The sequence below is a fragment of the Cricetulus griseus genome, chromosome 3 (genome assembly GCF_003668045.3).
Source record: "Cricetulus griseus strain 17A/GY chromosome 3, alternate assembly CriGri-PICRH-1.0, whole genome shotgun sequence".
Classification (NCBI taxonomy): Eukaryota; Metazoa; Chordata; class Mammalia; order Rodentia; family Cricetidae; genus Cricetulus; species Cricetulus griseus.
The window spans coordinates 152564809-152582910 of record NC_048596.1 but is presented as its reverse complement, the minus strand read 5'-3'; the positions used below and the strand labels follow the sequence as shown (position 1 = coordinate 152582910).

The following is an 18102-nucleotide window of genomic DNA, read 5'->3' as shown; positions in this document are numbered from 1 at the left end:
AGCACTTAAACAATCCAACACTTTCATTAACAGCTATTTTATGAACTCAAACAACTCAATGGCTGAATCTCTCAAGGAAATAAATAAAAACCGGAGAAAGGACCCTATAGCGTGTGCAAGGATGATCTGTAGTTCATAAGGCTGAGATTTCTTTATTCAGATAAACACCAGCCAAACGCAAGCCAGAGCGTGCCCAGAGGCAGCAAGCTAGCCAGGCCAGAGAGAAGGGCTCTCCATGTTTCTGTGGTCCCTTAAGAATTCCCCTGCTTTATCCTCCACCTACCCTGACCACGCCCACCCAGGTGTGGCCAGGCACACCTATAGTGGCTACTAGGAGGCAGGGCTACAGCATCTCCCTACAGGACCCAAAAATACACTTTTCAGAAAAACAAAACAAACAACAGCAACAACAAAAAAGACATACACATAAACAACAGATAAAAAATGTTCAACATCACAACCATCAGGGAATCACAAATCAAACTCCCATGATATTTCCTCACACCTATTAGAATGGCTATTATAAAAAACATAAAAGGCAGATGTTGACAAAGGTATGGGGCAAAGAGGATCTTTGGTCAATGTTGGCAGGAATGGAACTTAGCAAAGCATTATAGAAGACAGTATCGAGGTTTCTCAGAACCACAATATGATTCAGCAATTCTACTGATAGTATAAATATGAAGGAAATGAAACTACTATCTTGGAGAGCTATCTGTGCAGTATTATTTACAATAGCCAAAATGTGAAGTCAACCCAAGCACCCACCAATAGATGAATACAGAACATACACACACACACACACACACACACACACACACACACACACACACACACACACACACAGAGGCATAAGTGGGATGAATGAATCTGGAGGAATCTCAGTCAGGAGAACATACAGCATGTGATCTCAGAGCTACAGAGCTACAGAGCTTCAGAGTCTCACTTATACAGAATGAGTGTGTTCTGTGTTACAGCCTACAGTTTGTGATTACAATATGGTAATAACTCATATTATTATGTTGTTTTCTGTTCTTGAAATTTGTTAAGACAGAAGATCCTAACAGTTCTTTTCACAGTGGGCTAGAGAGATGACACAGCTGTTAAGTGAATACTGCCCTTGTGGAGGATCCAAATTAGATTCCCAGCACTCACTTTCAGTGGCTCACAATCACCTGTAAATTCCAAGTCCAGCTCCAGGGAATCTGATGCCCTCTTTTGGCTTCCATTGGCACTGTACTTACATGCACAGACTGCCCCCACATAATTAAAAAGACTATCTCTTCACAATTTTTAACAATGTTTAAATCTTTACAAGAATGCTTTCATCACAAGAGTGACTGGAAGGTCAGAAGTGCATTCGTTAACATGACTGTTGTCTTAGAGTTCTATTGATTTTTATAAAACACCGTGACTGGAAGCATTTGGGGAAGGAACATGTTTATTTCATCTTACAGTTATAGTCCACCATGAAAGGAAGTCAGAGCAAGAACACAAGCCAGGAACTGATGCAGAGACCATGGATGAGCTACTTAATGACTTGATCACCTTGCTTTCTTATATAACTCATGATCAGTATTGGTACCACCCATAGTAGGCTGGGTCCTCCCATTTAAATCATTAACCAAGCACATGTTCCATAGACTTGCCCAAAGGCAAATCTGATGGTGATATTTTCTCAACTGAGGATCATCCCTTTGTCCAGATGACCCTTATTGAGTCAAGTTGGCAAAAAATCTAGCCAGAACAGATGGTTATCGTTTTACAGAGAATATGTATATTAAGACATCACATTGTATACTATAAATGTATAAAATTTAAAATTCTTAGCTATATTTAAACTTTTTAAATAAGAACTATTGGCCACAAGAGTATAACCCATTGAAAATGATAAGAGAAAAAATTCCTTCTATTTTACATATCAGTTGGTGTTTGCATTGTTTCATCTTTTTATTGTGTAACTACATTTCTGTAGTGAAGAGTATATATCCATTGTCTTGTTCCTTGTCTTGTCTTACCCCAGTTGTGGTCTACAATCACTTCTTGTCTAGATTCTGATCCATTTCTTATCTTACCATTGTCAAATTACCAAAGTTATCTTTGACTCTAAAGTCAATGGGCATGTTGAGAATGTAATATTATGGCTTTAAATTTTTTTTTTTATTTCTTAAACTAAAATATTTTTCATTTTTATTTTACATGTATAGACATTTTTGTCTGCATGCATGTTCATGCACCACATGCATGCATTGTCTGTGGAGACCATGGAAGGTTAATTAGATCTCAGAACTAGAATGCAGATAGTTGTTGTTAGCCACCATGTGGGTGCTTGGGATTGAACTTAGGTCTCCTGCAAGAGCAACAAGTTCTGTTAACCAATGAGAAACTTCTCCTGCCTCTGTCATTGTCCTGCTTTTAAAAAGTTTAGAACATTTTTATCTTTAGTTAATTTCTTGTCTGCATATGTGTGTGTGTGTGTGTGTGTGTGTGTGTGTGTGTGTGTGTGTCTGTGTGTGTGTGTGTGTGTGTGTGTGTGTGTGTGTGTTTGGGGGGTGGTGCTTGAAGAGGCCAGAGGTGTCAGATATTCTGAAACTGGAGTTAAAAGAAATTGTGGGCTGCATGTTGTGTGCTTGAAGTTGAACTTGGGTCCTTTGGAAAACTTTACTGCCCTTAACCATTGAGCTATCTCTCCAACTCACCTGTAATTGTCTTCTTAAGCATTCAATATTCAATTCTTTATTGACACAGCAAGTTTATGCAACAAATAGATGAAGCAAACACTTGAGGCTCTTACCATAGAACCCTCCATGAGTGCAGTCAGGCAGAGGGAACTTATCCATCAGCCAAAGGAATATGTTATAAAGTCACAAAATGACACAACTGGACCTTAAATTTTTAGTGCATTCTTAAGGAAGGCCAAATGGAAAGTCTACATATTGTATGATTCTAACTATGTGCCATTGTAGAAAAACCAAAATTTACAGAGGCAGTAAAAATGTCAGTGCTTTCCAGAGGTTGGTGTCTGGGAGGATGATTAGCAAGGGCAGAGAGGATTTGATGACAGTGAAAATACTCCATCAGACACTGTAATAATGTATTACAATATGGACTTTACCCGAATGCACAAAATACGGAACACCTACAGTGAGCCCAAATGTAAACCTTGGGCACTGGGCAACAGTGAGCTGTCAGTACAGTCACGTGCATTGTGACAAATGTTCTACGTGGGTGTGGGATGTTGAGAGTGAAGAAGGGGTGTGTTATAGAAGCAGAGCATCTGCAATCCTCTGCACTTATACTTACTTTTACTGTGTAAGGGAAACAGCTCTAAGAAATAGGCATTTTAGAAAAAAACCGGGCAATTGTGGTGTCGAACACCTATAATCCCAGCACTTTGAAAACACAGGCAGGCAGGTCTCTGTGAGTTCAAGGCTAGCTTGGTCCATACAATGAGGTCTACGCCAGCACAGTCTACAAATGAGACCTTGCCTCAGAAAAAAAAAAAAACACACAAAACCAAGGACAACCAAACAAGCAAGCAAGCCCGTTCTTCTTTAACTATGTCTTCCTCCATTCTATAGCTGCTGTATGTTTTTAGCAGGAACTCCCTTGTTTCTGTGAACTCGCATGTTCTGCTTCACTCCTGAGTCAGGACTCATGTCTTGCCCCTACCTGGGATTCCTTTTTGATCTTCTCATCCTGTTGCCACACTTCTTTCTTACTGTATTTCTCCTTGCAGGCCTCCCAGCTGGGAGTTTGCCTTTCTCACTACCACAAATAAAGGAAACAAATCTAAGACCTAAGTAAATTGGGTCTGGAGCAGAGCACAGCATTTAATAGCATTTGCTGCTCTTGCAGAGGACCCCAGTTTGATTCCCAGAACTCACATGGCAGTTCACAAACATCTTAACCTAGATCTCAGGAGATCTGAAGCAGCTGTTTGGCCTCCACGGGCTCTAGGCACACAAGTAGTACACATAAATAAATGTGGGCACATACACATAAAATAAAAGTAAGTATTTAAAACAATAATCACAGGCTTAGCTTGCCTCATTTAATAAGAACAAGATGTATTAGATGTAAATACATCTGAATTTCATGTAGGCAACTCACAGGCTTTGGTATAAACACAGCCACCAATATAGAATCATCTTATAATAGTTAATATTTTATATTATTTAGAAACAATTACACTAAAAACCTACTCGTTGTCTACAATTCTAATTAAATGAGCCATGTAATTTCATGACAACCAAGTTATTACTGCAGAAGGTTCTTTTTTAAGGTTCTTTTTCGAGACAGGGTTTTTCTGTGTAGCTTTGTAGCCTATCCTGGCACTAGCTCTGTAGACCAGGCTGGCCTTGAACTCACAGAGATCCACCTGCCTCTGCCTCCTGAATGCTGGGATTAAAAGCATGCGCCACCAATGCCCAGCCCTGCAGAAGGTTCTTGATAATGTACTCTGCAAAGGAAGAGGAAAGACAGCTTTGTTCATGTGAATAGATGGAAACACACATTTTATGAAAGAGACAAACAAACTGACTTGGGAAAGAAACAACTATGTCCAAAATAGCAACTCAGCAAACCCTCCGTGCTAGTATGGGAGAAGAAAAGGAAGACATACAAATAATCCAGAAAAATAGAATATGACCCAGTGCATGTATAGGAAACAGTAAGCCCCTTCTTATGATAATTTTAAACAGAAAAGGTCTTAAATCACCACTAAAGGGGACAGACTAGATTAAAAATCTAGAATGAACTATATGTTGGTTGTCCTCAAGAAGCACACTATCAATAAAGATACCGAAATGCTTAATAGCAAAAGATAGAAAACAAGCAACCAAGCAAATGGGAAATGCAAACAAGCAGGTATTGCAAACTTTATATCAAGGTAAACTTCAAATCAAAGCTAATTAAAAGAGATAAAATGAGGTACTATAATTAACAAAGGAAACAATCAATCAAGAATATATAACTGTAATATCTATGCACAGAATATTGGAACCCATAATTACACATATTAAAATATTACTCATAACAAATATTAAAAGACAGAAATGACCACACAGATTCTGACACAATAATAGTAAGGGACTTCAATCCACCCTCATATCTACACAGGCTTTCCAAACTAAAACCAAGAAACTTCAGAGCTAAACATACTACAGATGAATTTGCTCTCAACAGATAGATACAGAAAATTCTACCTAACAGCTAAGAAATACACATTTCTTCCCCACAGTAGCACATGGAACCTTCTCCAAACTGATCATATGGTAGTATACAAGTCATATTAAACAGTGTCCTGGTGTCCTATCAAACCACAATGAAATAAATCTAGACATAATGACATAAGAAGATACAGAAGCCACAAAATACTTGGAGACTAAGCAATTTTCAATGAACAGTGTGCTATTGAGACAGCAGAAAGGAAGACTGGAAAATTCTTAGAGACAAATGATTACAGGAACACAACCTATCAGAACTTCTGAGATACAGCCAAGGCAGTTGGTAGTGATTAGTGCTGTATTAATACCATCTGAGAGATAAACAAACAACCTAATGATGCATATGGAGGCTCTTGATTGCCCTGCCTGTATTTTTATCCAATAACCCTGGTAAGCCCAAATAATTAGTTACTAGAACAACTTGCTAAACACAGGAATAGCATTACTGCTTCTCTCTTGAGTTATCAGCAGTAAAGTTCTGCTGCAGAATACCCCCTTTCCCTGGAAAAACTGAATTTAGTGGCTGTGGAATTTTATTGAGATTTTTAACATCTGTATTGAGTGCAGTGGTTGGTTCCTACATTTATAGCTATTTGGACAGGCTATACCATTTTTAGATGTCTTGGAAATTTTAAACTTGAGAATTCATGAAGCAGGTTATATAATATTTTTATGTAATGCATTCTGATCTCATTCATTGATGAGTGTATCAAGAACAAGCAATCAAAATGCAAGTTCCAAACAGCATGGTATTAGAAGGCTTACATCATCATGAGTATTGAGATACCATTTTGAAATCAAATAGTCTTTCTTAAAGAATGTGAGAATGTGGATGTCATGGCATTGTCCAGAAGCACTCTGGGGTAAGTCAAATGGCTGTGTTTAAATCAAACTCCGTTAATAGAAAGTTTGCAAAGTTAAGTCTAAATGCACTGTACTCCTGCTATCAATATATGGACATTTCACTTTTCCCTTAAGCTCACTTGAGTTGAGAGGACAGTCTGAATATTTCTTAAAGGAGCCATAACATTTTGGGGTATTTTGGGAGAAATAGTTGTGAATGTATGGTAGGAGTTTTAAAATTAAGGCTTTGTGATGACCTGGGGAATATGCAATATTGAGTGACATATTCTATTATTTCAAAATTTGAGCAAATGTTGAAATGAGATGAATATATCTATAGTTTTTGAAAAGTCTCATGATATCCCAGACTTGCCTCAAAATCACTTGCCTAGAATGATGTTGAATTTCTGATCCTCCTGCCTCCATCTTTTCAAATACTAGGATTATGGCTATGTGCTACCACATCCTGTCTATATGGAGCTGGGGGTTGAATCCAGGGCTTTGATCATGCTGGACAAATATCCCATCAACTCAGCTATATCCAGGTCCTATTCACTTTTAATTTATATTTTGAAAATAATCATTTGAAAATGATAATCATTTGAAAATATTAGGCTATCACCTCCTCCTAAAGCTATGCCCCCACATCATCCATATCTATCTTTCTCAGTATTCTTTTTTTAATTTTAATTAGAAACAAGCTTCTTTTACACATCAATCCTAGTTCCCTCTCCCTTCCCTCCTCCCCTGCCTCCCACCCACTCCCTATCCCATCCCCTTTCTGCTCCCCAGGGAGGGTGAGGCCTTCCATGGGGGGGATCTTCAAAGTCTGTCATATCATTTGGAGCAAGGCCTAGGGCCTCCCCTATGTGTCTAGGCTGAAAGAGTATCCCTCTATATGGATTGGGCTCCCAAAGTCCATTTGTATTCTAGGGATAAATACTTATCAACTACCAGAGGCCCCATAGATTGCCCAGGTCTCCTAACTGACACCCATAATCATGGGGTCTGGGTCATCATATGCTGGTTTCCAAGCTATCAGTCTGGGGTCCATGTTCAGGTCAGCTGTTTCTGTGGGTTTCTCCAGCCTGGTCTTGACCCCTTTGCTGATCACTCCTCTCTCTCTGCAACTGGATTCCAGGAGTTGAGCTCAGTGCTTAGCTGTGTGTGTCTGCTTCTGCTTCCATCAGCTACTGGATGAAAGCTCTAGGATGGCATATAAGATAGTCATCAATCTTATTATCGGGGGAGGGCATTTAAGGTAGCCTCTCCACTATTGCTTAGATTGTTAGTTGGTGTCATCCTTGTAGATCTCTGGACATTTCACTACTGCCAGATTTCTCTTTAAACCCATAATGAACCCCTATATTCTTACTGTGTGCTAGCCAATTCTCTTAAACTTCATCTAAATGCACTCAAGGGTCTGTGTCAAGACAGGGGCTGAGAGGGAACCAGGAACTGTGACATATGGTGTGGAAGAGCATACTAATGCCTGGCTCCAGAGCATATCCTCTTAACTTATGCATTGGTTCTTCAATGCAAAATAGATTGTACTGATCTTAACAGAACCAAACAAATAAAAAAAATAAAACAGAGAAAGGAGTGTGGTTTGAATTGGACCAAGACATCCTGTCAATATATTTTAAAAACTGACACACCAGATTACAATTGATGTCTAGTTTTCATGAAGGAAATTAATTTGGAGACAGATGGGAGAGTTCAGCCTAGGAAGGAAAGAGCTAAGGTCTACACCTACGTGAAGGAGAGGGCAAGCGTTTTGAGCAGTGACATGCCAAAAATACTTACAAAAATATGTCAGCAAGACAGCAGGCGACTCTCATCACGAAGTCCGCAAGATAGAGACCAACATGGGAGATGAAGCCAGGCAGGCAGGTGACAGAGGATAAAACCTCTGTTGCCTTTTATAGGAAGAAGTCTCGTGCAAGGAAACAGGAGAGGTGGATAGCAGAGCTGTAATTGGCTAGGCAGGCTGTTGGAAGAATTGAGAAACTGTAATGAGTCAACCAATTAATATCAAATAATATTTTAGAGAGAAATATGCTTGAACATTGGCAATATGGTTTTAAGGTAATGAAGTGTTTATCAAGGAGTTACATTTTTTGCTCTAGTATGATAAATGAAGATCCAGAAAAGTATTATTTAACACAATTTGCAAAATTTTGTCCAAAATGCTGATAAAACAGAAATGGTGTAGGTCTTTTGAACCTGCTCAACTTTAAAAGCATTCAGAAATGTCTGAATTACTGATCCACGTTCAGATGAAAAGAGTGCAGTAGCTTAATAACAAAATAAAAACATGGTAAATACACAGTTCCACAATGGGGGATCTGACAAAGTACATAGTAAATTCCCAGCTCACAATGGGAGATCTTAGAAAGCACATGGTAAATTCACAGTTCCACACTGAGGATCTGAGAAAGTACATGGTGAATTCACAGCTCCACACACAACAGGGGTGAGATAGTAGCAGCTTGCGCGGGGGATAAAGTGTCTGATGTGCAGAAAGGGGAAGAGTGCTGAGGGATGATGGAGAAAGTGTGAGCTGCAAGAGTTGGCCCCTCCAAGCCCTCCCTTTGGTGCTTACTGTGTCATGGGCAGGTTTGTTTCCCTTCATGTTAGGGGTTACAGTGAGTTGCTTTTACAGCTGTGCTCCACTGCTGTTACCTGGTGAGCAGAACTGTGTGTAAACCAAGGTGAATTTTGCATTGGGGAGCTGCCCCACTGTGAAGAATCACAATACTCAAAGCTATGTTGTTGGGTCTGTTTCTATGACTGAATCTGCATTTGGAGATGCCACCATGTGGGTGCTGGGAATCAAACTTGGGCCCCCTGTAAGAACAGCAAGCACTCTTTCTAGGTCTATTTCTGAAAGTCAATCGTCAGTCAATGAAGAAATGAGGCTCTTCTTAACCTTTCTCCCCTAGTGCTTAGGAAATGGTTGTCCTTGACTGTGGTATCTTATAAAAGCCTTACTTGGGTCTTTCTCAGCTGAAGCTCTTCTCTGTATCTTCAACACTTTGGTCTATTGCTTATCCTAGAAATAAAAAAGGAAAAAGTTATGTGAATATTTTGACTTTGAAATGTTAAAAATCAACATTTTCAGTTTAAAATAAAAATGCCCACTACTCATGATTAAATAAAATTAATATCTAAATTTAAGAGAAAATACAAAATAGCTGGCATATCTAAAATATCCATTGTATTTTATACAACAAGAGTAAACATGGGCAATTTTCTTCTTTGCTTTGAATTGAACAGCTGTCTGTGCCTGCACTGAGTATCTGTATTTTTGCACCGAGTGGTAGGTTGTTAGAATTCTTACTGCATGATTCTCCCATCACATTAGTAAAATCATTTTGAGTGAAGAACTGCTGCTCTCCATATAGGTTAATTATTTCTGAGGAGTTGGCAGATAAAACAGATGACAAGAATATGATTGCTTGTATTTAGCTTTTAGCATAGTTAACATGAGTAGCTGAGATAATTAGAACAAAAAGAAAGCTCTTTGTAGCTAATGGATTAATGGGATGGACACCCAGAAGCAGGGCCACACAAGTCCATCCCAGGCTGTCCAGATCTCCCTCCATGAATTGACTGAGTCAATGTAGTAATTTCCCAAGCAATAGTTATCATGTTTTTTTCTGCCCTGCTTTTATCTTTTGCATTCAAGTTACATGTGCATGTTCATGCGATATACAACTTTACTTTTAAAGTGTTTGCTTATGGAAGATGCAAATAATTTTATTCTAAATATACACTTGACAATATGGATTCAAATGTAATTCACTGTTGTGCAACCTTCCGTGTGATAGCTGAGACCAGAAGTTGTCAAATGGTATATCAAAAAGGTAAATTAGCATTTGCTCAGTGAACCTGAGATGACAGATGGGTAGGAGGAGGGCTGCTACCCCGAGAAGAGATTAAATATATTATAATTTGGATGTATATACAAACTGAGTAAAGATTTTCTAAAAGAATTTTCAATGCCAAACTTATTTTCCACACTCACAGTAATTAGTTCAACCTCCTATAACTCATTCCACTCTATGCTTCCACAAACTGCATTGCCAAACATCCAAACGTGGAATTTTCCTACAGGGTTTGTGCTTATTAAGAACACACAAATTTTAAAAGAGAGCATGCTGCAGTACTATTATTCTACTAGAAGTATAAATAACAAAAATGGTCATGCGAATACAGCTCAAAGTCATGGAGAACATATCACGTACCAGGAACTGGTCCAGTGTGTCATCTGTAAGCTCATAGCCATACCACACAGTCATCTAAAGACAGCTGACTGGTAAATCAGTGGGCAACACTGGATCCTGAAGACCACAGAGACTTAGCCTATGGGGAGCTGCATGGAGCAGACTGAACTGAGCTGGCTGAGAGAAGGACAGATAGTGTGGGAAAGAGAGGATGTTCTAGGACAGAGTTAGGCAGAATCTCTGCAGCCAACAGTAGGATGGGAAAGTACAGTCAAGACAGAGAATGAGATCTTATATCAGTGAGAAAGTGATGATGGAGATGGTCAGGTGAAGGTTAAGGTTAAGGGCCCTGAGCAAAATATTGCTTATGTAGCTTAATGCTGGGGAGAGCCACTGAAGAGACTGAATACTCGATTTTGGAAGAGTTAGATGGTAACAGTGGAAGCTGGATTTGAGGCATGAGAATTACAGCTCAATAGAGTGACTGGCAAACCTTGGATTTGCTTAGGAACTAAGGAGAACTGGTGGCCATATGAAGCATGGAGGACCTAGGTAATGCATATGTGGTGGATATTTGCTCACTATGTTTTCTCTGAGGGGAGGACTAAAAGATGATTCTGAGCCATATACTGCCCAAATGTAATTCCAGCACTGAGGAATCTGAGGCAGGAAGGTGGACAGCTCAATGCCAGCCTGGGCTGCAGTGGAGAGATCTGCTGCAGACAGGTATACCAACATATAGACACGATGACTGATTTTCATGGTCTAGATGACCTACACATGAGGACCTATTTATGGGAGGCAGGTGATGAGACCAGGATCCAGAGATACTAAAGGGTGGCAGCAGATGCCCTACACTGAAGGTTCAGGAACATATTTAGAATCGCCAGAAGTAGCTATATTTCCAAGTCATCATCCCAGAGATGAAGATAAGTTTGCAGACATAAAATATTCCATCTTTAAGACACATAGAGTAAGGCATGTAGAAGGTCAAGGAGAAAATCATTTTGAAAATACCTATGAGGTCACTTGACATCTGAGGTCATACTTGTAGTAGACAGGTGGATTAATATCCTATTCTTTATTTTTAGTTTTATGTATTTGCATTAGTTTTGAAATTGACAGAAAAATTATACATATTTGTTGTGTAAATGCTTAGCCATTCATGTATATTGTGGAATGATAAACTCATGTGTTTATCAAAATATTTTTTTTAACTTGGTTTTTCAAGACAGGGTTTCTCTGTGTAGCAGTGCAGCCTATCCTGGCACTCACTCTGTAGAGCAGGCTGGCCTTGAACTCACAGAGATATGTCTGCCTCTGCCTCCTGAGTGCTGGGATTAAAGGCATGCACCATAATGCCTGGCCTTATCACACTATTTTAAGAAGACTTAAAACCTACTCCAGGCATTTCTAAGAATTAAAAAACTCACATAAGCTATGTGCACCACATTGGACAGTAGATTTCTTGTGCACACTTTCCTTCTTCTCCTTTCTTGGAATTTGATATCTTTCTTCCATGTCAGTGTTGGAGGGAGATGGAGATAGGGAGGGTTGCCAGGGCTTTTAGATTGCATGTTTTTATAATCACAGGTTACCTAATATTGTCAACTGCTTGCATGCTTAAACTTGGTAAGTAGATTAGATTTTCTAGAAAAAATTCACTTGTATCTTTAGGCTTTCACCAATAACATGGATAGTAGGTACAGGGGCAGAATATGAGAGCAGAGACCTATTGGGGATTCTTAATATTTCCAAAGCAGAGAAGGAAAATAATGCAAGAAACCTAGGTTTATTAGCTTGGTATTCTTATGGGATTTCTAGCAGTGGGAATGGGGCTGTCTCTGGCTCTTTGGTCTGCTTTTAAGACCCCTTTCCTCCTAATTGGGTTACCTTGTCAAGCCTTGATATGAAGTCTGTGTCCAGTTTTATTGTAACTTGTTATACTATGGTTGATTAAAGTCCCTGATACACCTGCTTTTTTTCTGAAGGGAAACAGAGGAGGAGTAGATCTGGGGAAGAGGGGAGGTAAGGGGTCTGGGAGAAGGGAAGGCAGGGAGACTGCAGCCAGTATGTAATATATAAGGAAAAGAAGAAAGAAAGAAAGGAAGAAAAGAAGGAAGAAAGAAAAAGAGAGGGAGGGAGGGAGGGAGGGAGAAAATCTGGTTCAAAGTAGTTCTTCCTTAGTGAGCAGGGGACACTACAGATGTTGGAATAGAATCATATATTTAGGTTTTGAAGAAAGCCTTTTTTGTTTATTCATTCAGTTCTCACAGATTTTAAGCAAAATGTTTCCTGCTTATTATTCTTGGGATAAGTGTCAAATGATTTCTATATACCAATAATTACACTGGGAGGGATTAAAGAGTCAGGGTTTACTAACAAACTCTACCCTACCAGTCCCAACCAACACACAAAACATAGAGGAACTCTGCAGAGTGTCCATAAGAGAGTCCAGTTTGGAGGCTGGTAGATGCCTCAGCAGGTGAAGGTGTTCGCTACTAAGCCTGATGACCTGAGTTTGGTCCTATATGGTGGGAGGAGAGAACCATCTTCTACAATCTATCTTCTAATCTCTACACTCATATTGTGGCATATGTGATTGCATGTTTGTGTACAGGACACACACACTCACTTGCACACACGCACGCACGCACGCACGCACGCACGCACGCACGCACGCACGCACGCACAGCACCTAAATAAATAAACGTGATTTAAAAATATAAATACATGTTTAATTTCTGTGGCAAGGAGGCTTTAAGCCTGTCCAATACAGCTATAGATAATGGCCAAGTGTGGGGATGGAAGTGTAAATTAACTATGATTAAAGGGAGCTAAAAGTTCAGATGCACAGCTCAGCACATGTGAGGTGTTCCACTGCCAGCAGATATAGAGCTCTTCCATCACCACAGAGAGTTCTATTAGACAGCCAGGAATAAGCTATAAAGTCATCAAAAGCACAACCTGATATCATAACCAGACGTGGGTGCCATAGATAGATAATAATCTTGTTTTAAAGGATACAACAATATTTCACAAAGGCCTCTGGTTGCTAAATCTTGTTACAATGGGGCTTATTATTTCCACAGTCTGGGGTTAAGTTTGGCTAGTATAAGTCATTTTTACAAATAGTTACAAACTCTTTTCTAAGCAACTATGGATGAGTCTGAGGCAGAGAAAACAGCAGAAGCAGATCTTTGGAAACTTGAAAGGCCAGACTCTGGATGGGCCATGCAATGGCTATGGCTGTTTCTCCTTTCACACTGTCTTCTTGTGTGTGTGCAGGGTTCTAATTTTACAGATAATGAGAACTCCCTGTGAGCACTGAAGGTGAGTCTGGGCCTGGAAGCCTAAAGGCTCACACCAGTACATCTTACAGAGCTGCAGCCAAGCAGTGGTGTTGGTAGTGGAAGAAAGGGGCTTAGAGCTGTGGCTGGTGTCATACAGTGAAAAATATACTGTATTGAGTGTGTGTACATCATGGCACACAGGCAGAGATCTAAAGGCAGTGTCCAAATAGGCAATTCTCTCCTCCCATAGTGCAGGTTCTAGGAATCAAACTGAGGTCATCAGGAATGGTGGTGAGTACCTTTACCTGATATGGCTGGTTCCTATGGCTTATTAAAAGAAGAGATTTTTCTGTTGTGTGGTAGAAAGAGGAGGATCTCGGGGCTGAACACGATTGTAACACACACCACATGCTGCCAAATGAAATGTGTGTCTGTAAGTACAGTGGACTTGTCTGCACTGCACAGCTTTATGGGACTGCAGAGCTATGGGCCCTAGCAAAGGGATGTTCAATGTAGATGGAACCTAGCAAGAGATGTGTGGCCGGGGACATGGAAATGGGTATTTCATATGTCATTGGGGTTGGCCAGATTTTTCAAGTGCAAATTTCTAAAAACACCTATTACTTGGTCCTCTTTAAACAAAACTTGACATAGTGAGATGGACAGCCTCCTTGAAAGATGATCTTACCAAATTCAAGAGATGTAAGGAATGTGATACTGGTGAAGAGGAGTAATATGTGGTATTTGAGCCTGGTCCTCTGTGAGTGTGGCTAGAAATCCCACAGCTTGCCTCTCCCAAATAAAGAGATGGGACTTGTTGGCAAAAGGGGATTCATAGGAGGGTGAGCGGGATCAGAATGGATGATAGGGGAGAATATGATCTGTCTGACACAGGGATTCAGTGGTAGGGTGAGAGGCATCAGAGAGAATGATAGGGGGCAACATGACCCCCCCTCTCGTGTGCGTGTGCATGTGCGTGTGCGTGTGCGTGTGCGTGTGCGTGTGCGTGTGCGTGCGTGTGTGTGCGTGCGTGCGTGTGTGTGTGTGTGTGTGTGTGTGTGTGTGTGTGTGTGTGAAATTGTGAAAGAACAAATTATAAACAACTAAACAGGAAAAACAGAAGATGGTTGTGGTCCACCTTTTGCTGCCGATCATCTTGGGCTCTAACCTTCTAACACTTCTAGGCCACACTTCAGCTGGCCCACCAGAGTTCCAAAGACCTGGAACAGAACTTAGAAATATGAGAGTCCCACTCTTGTGACTGGATACTGTCAGTGTGTCCTGAGTCTGTGCCGGAGTGCCAGAGACTGCAGCTGTAGCTGCCTTCAGCTGACTCATTCAGGTGACAGCTGCTGTGCTGAGATGAAGCCCATGGACAGCATGACCCGGGTCTGACACATCTGCATATTACTGAACACACACGGCTTAGAGAAGTCGGTGACATGCTCACCAGCCTAAATATATCACATGCCAAAGACCACAAGTGGCCTGCGCTGCTCCTGTGCACAGCTTAACTCTCCCTCCCTACTCAGGCTCCAAACTGCCTGGTACCTACTTCTCCCTCAGCACCCAAAGTCCCACTTAACACTTCACAGTGTAATTGTCTTCAAGTTTTTGCAAACATACACAATCATGTAACTGCTGCTCCTCCACCATCTCCACAATATACAGAATGGTTTTAGCAGACCCCAAACTCACCCATGATCCTTTGCAGGAAACTCCCTTCCCTATTCCCAGCCTCTCCCAATCACTATATACTTTGTTTCCTTATAGTTTTGCCTTTGCAAGAATGTTGTATAAATGGAAGTATACCATGTAATAGTTTTAAAGTTCAGTTTCTACCCTTCAAATAATGCATTCCAGAATCTCCCAAGTTGTCATTTTTTTATTAACAATAATATTTCATTGCATGGCTACACTACAGTGTATTTGTTTATGCCCTCATTGTGGGACATTTGGGTAGTTTATAGTTCCTGGTAATTACAAAGGAAGCTGATGCAAGTATTTACATACAGGTTTATATAAATGTAAGTTTTCATTTCACTTATGTAAATACCTAGGAGTCAGATTACCAACTCATTATGTTTACATTTTTAAGAAACTGCCAAGCTGTTTTTGAAACTCATGCTGTTTTTGTTTTCACCATTGATGTATGTGAGCTCAATTGTTCTACAGTTTGAACTGCATTTAGCTCTGAGCCATTCTAATGGTGTTTAGTTATAGCCCATTGTTTTTTACTTGTGTTCCCCTACAGGGGGATGGTGCTTAGTATCTTTGTGTATTTACTTACAGTGTGTATATCATCTCTGGTGACATATCTGCCTGTTTGTTTTATTAACTGTTTGCTGTCACACTTGTAAAAATATTTCAGTTTTTTTTTTAAACAAGAGTGTGATGAATAGTTTCTCCTCTTGTGTTACTTGTCACTCTCTTAATAATGTATTTCAAAAGCAGTTCATATGTGACCTTGCACAGACCCCTCTCATGGCTTGAATTTTATCCCCTTGCACAGTCCCTTCTCATGGCTTGTGTCTTATGTCACACCTAACAAACCTAAAGACTTTCTCCTGAAATGTTTGTAGTTTTCTGTGTAGGTATTAATCCACTGTGAGTTGTGTGTGTGTGTGTGTGTGTGTGTGTGTGTGTGTGTGTGTGTGTGTGTGTGTTGATTACAAGGTAAAAAATCATAATAGTCTTTCTATTATGTAGCTGAGTTCTAGCACTATTTGGTCAAAAGACTGTATTTTTCCATTGAATGAAAATGTGTAAAGCTTTGTAAGGCTACTACAGCTTTGTAAAACAATTTGTAAATAAGGTATTGTTACTTTTACAAGTTGTTCCTCTCTCAAAATTATTTTTTCCTATTTTCATGATTTTTGCCTTTTGGAACAGCTTGATAATTTTCATATAATAATAATAATAATAATAATAATAATAATAATAATAATGAGTTTAAGCTGGGATTTTCTCAAACCTGTGTATCATTTTTTAGAGACTGACATTTTGACAACATTCCCCTTATTTGATTCCTGAGAGTTAGAAGTTCTGAGCATACTGAAACAAAGGAAGATATATTGAGACACATGTCTCCTAAGCAGTCTCCTGTCTGCCAGAAGTTCCCGCAACAGACATGACAGCAGAACTACCTGGCATAGCTGGCTAATGCAGGGGACAGTACATATTGAACTGGAAAGGACAGTGGTTTCTTTATTTTTTGAACCTTGTCTGAGCCTCCTCTAACTTGGTTAGCCCTCCAGTGTGACTAAAGTATGCCTATCTGCCAAGGGTCATTTATATTTCATTTATGGGTCTTTAGAGGTCTAGTAAGTTGTTAAAATTATCATTTCTTAAAATAAGATATATTTAAAACTTGGAACATTTCCTGTTTCCAACACCCCCCTAAAATTGGGGATCTCATAGGAAACAAACTGAATTTACTATTACTTTTGTTCTGAAGATTCCAAATGGACAGAGAGACGATTGAATGCCTGGGATTGAAATTGAGCATCACAGTATTAGTTGCACCTGCTTGGTTTTGAAAGCCAAGTACAGCCAATTATGGGGAACTTCCTGAATATCTATGCATAGTTCTAATAGCTGGAAAAAATGTAAGAACTCTTTCTGATAGAGGAGGTGCCTGTCCCCAACATTGGTAGGGAAGAATTTACTACCTTTGTATCTCATTGTCAGTCCCCTTTCTGTTGTTCATGTTCCGTTCAACTTTCAGAACTCTGCGCTACCCAGCTCAAACTGTTAACCTTCTATTGCCTAGCTCCGGCTTCTTGGTGGAGTGCCAACCTGGCACAAGCAGGATGCCAGACCAATCCAGATTAAACTAGCTTGATCTAAGAAGTAAGCCAGCGCAAAACAGTGAGATCCTCATTAATTTTAATTAATAGCTCCTAACAGAGTTGCACAACAAGGTCATTTTTCCTAAATGAATTATTAGAGATGATGTAAAGGACCAGCTCCACCAAGCAGGGCTTCTAAGCTCCAGGAGTTGGCAGTACCTGCCTCTGAGAAGATGTCTTTCCAAGTTAGTCCACTTACACAAGGCAGAGTCGAATATTTTTTGAAAGCACTAAGTTACCACATACACTCTTGTTCCCCATTTACCAAAGATTTGTATTGAAAGTTCAAAGCCTTTCAGACAATAGGAAATGATTTTTTGCTGTGATTAGGAAAATTAAAGCATATTTTGAAATAATCTTTTTCCTTTAGATTAAGAATATCTTGGAACTTCCAGTAAACTCTTGAGTGGTGGTCTTTCTAGATGTCCAATAATATTTCATGAACTCTTGTTCAGTTGAAATATACTGGGCATGTTTATTATTAAGCAGGGCTCTTAGCTCTTTTGCTTCTTTGGACTTTCATGCATCTTAATTTATTTCAGCAGCAAACATAATGTTTCTATGAAAGTCTTTAACTTGGAATGAAATACAGAGAACAGTGCTTTTTAAGCATTTGAGGTCTCAGTTTTGTTGAGGTATTACCCAAAGATCTGAGGAA

General features: G+C 39.7%; 1 protein-coding gene across 21 annotated transcripts in view; it reads right to left on the bottom strand.

Moving 5' to 3' along the window:
- The window catches only part of LOC103162310, a 134921-nt gene that overhangs the window by 54929 nt on the left and 61890 nt on the right, over positions 1-18102 (bottom strand). For 15 of the 21 annotated variants that reach the window (XR_004769220.1, XR_004769233.1, XR_004769234.1 and 12 more), the window contains 3 exons: positions 9066-9126; positions 7878-8061; positions 7220-7277 (listed from right to left, as the gene is read on the bottom strand). The gene's annotated coding sequence lies outside the window, so the exon portion shown is untranslated. Of the gene's footprint in view, positions 1-4032; positions 4463-7219; positions 7278-7877; positions 8062-9065; positions 9127-18102 lie in introns of those variants that run through there. The other 6 variants (XR_004769216.1, XR_004769218.1, XR_004769217.1 and 3 more) reach the window with 2 other exon arrangements.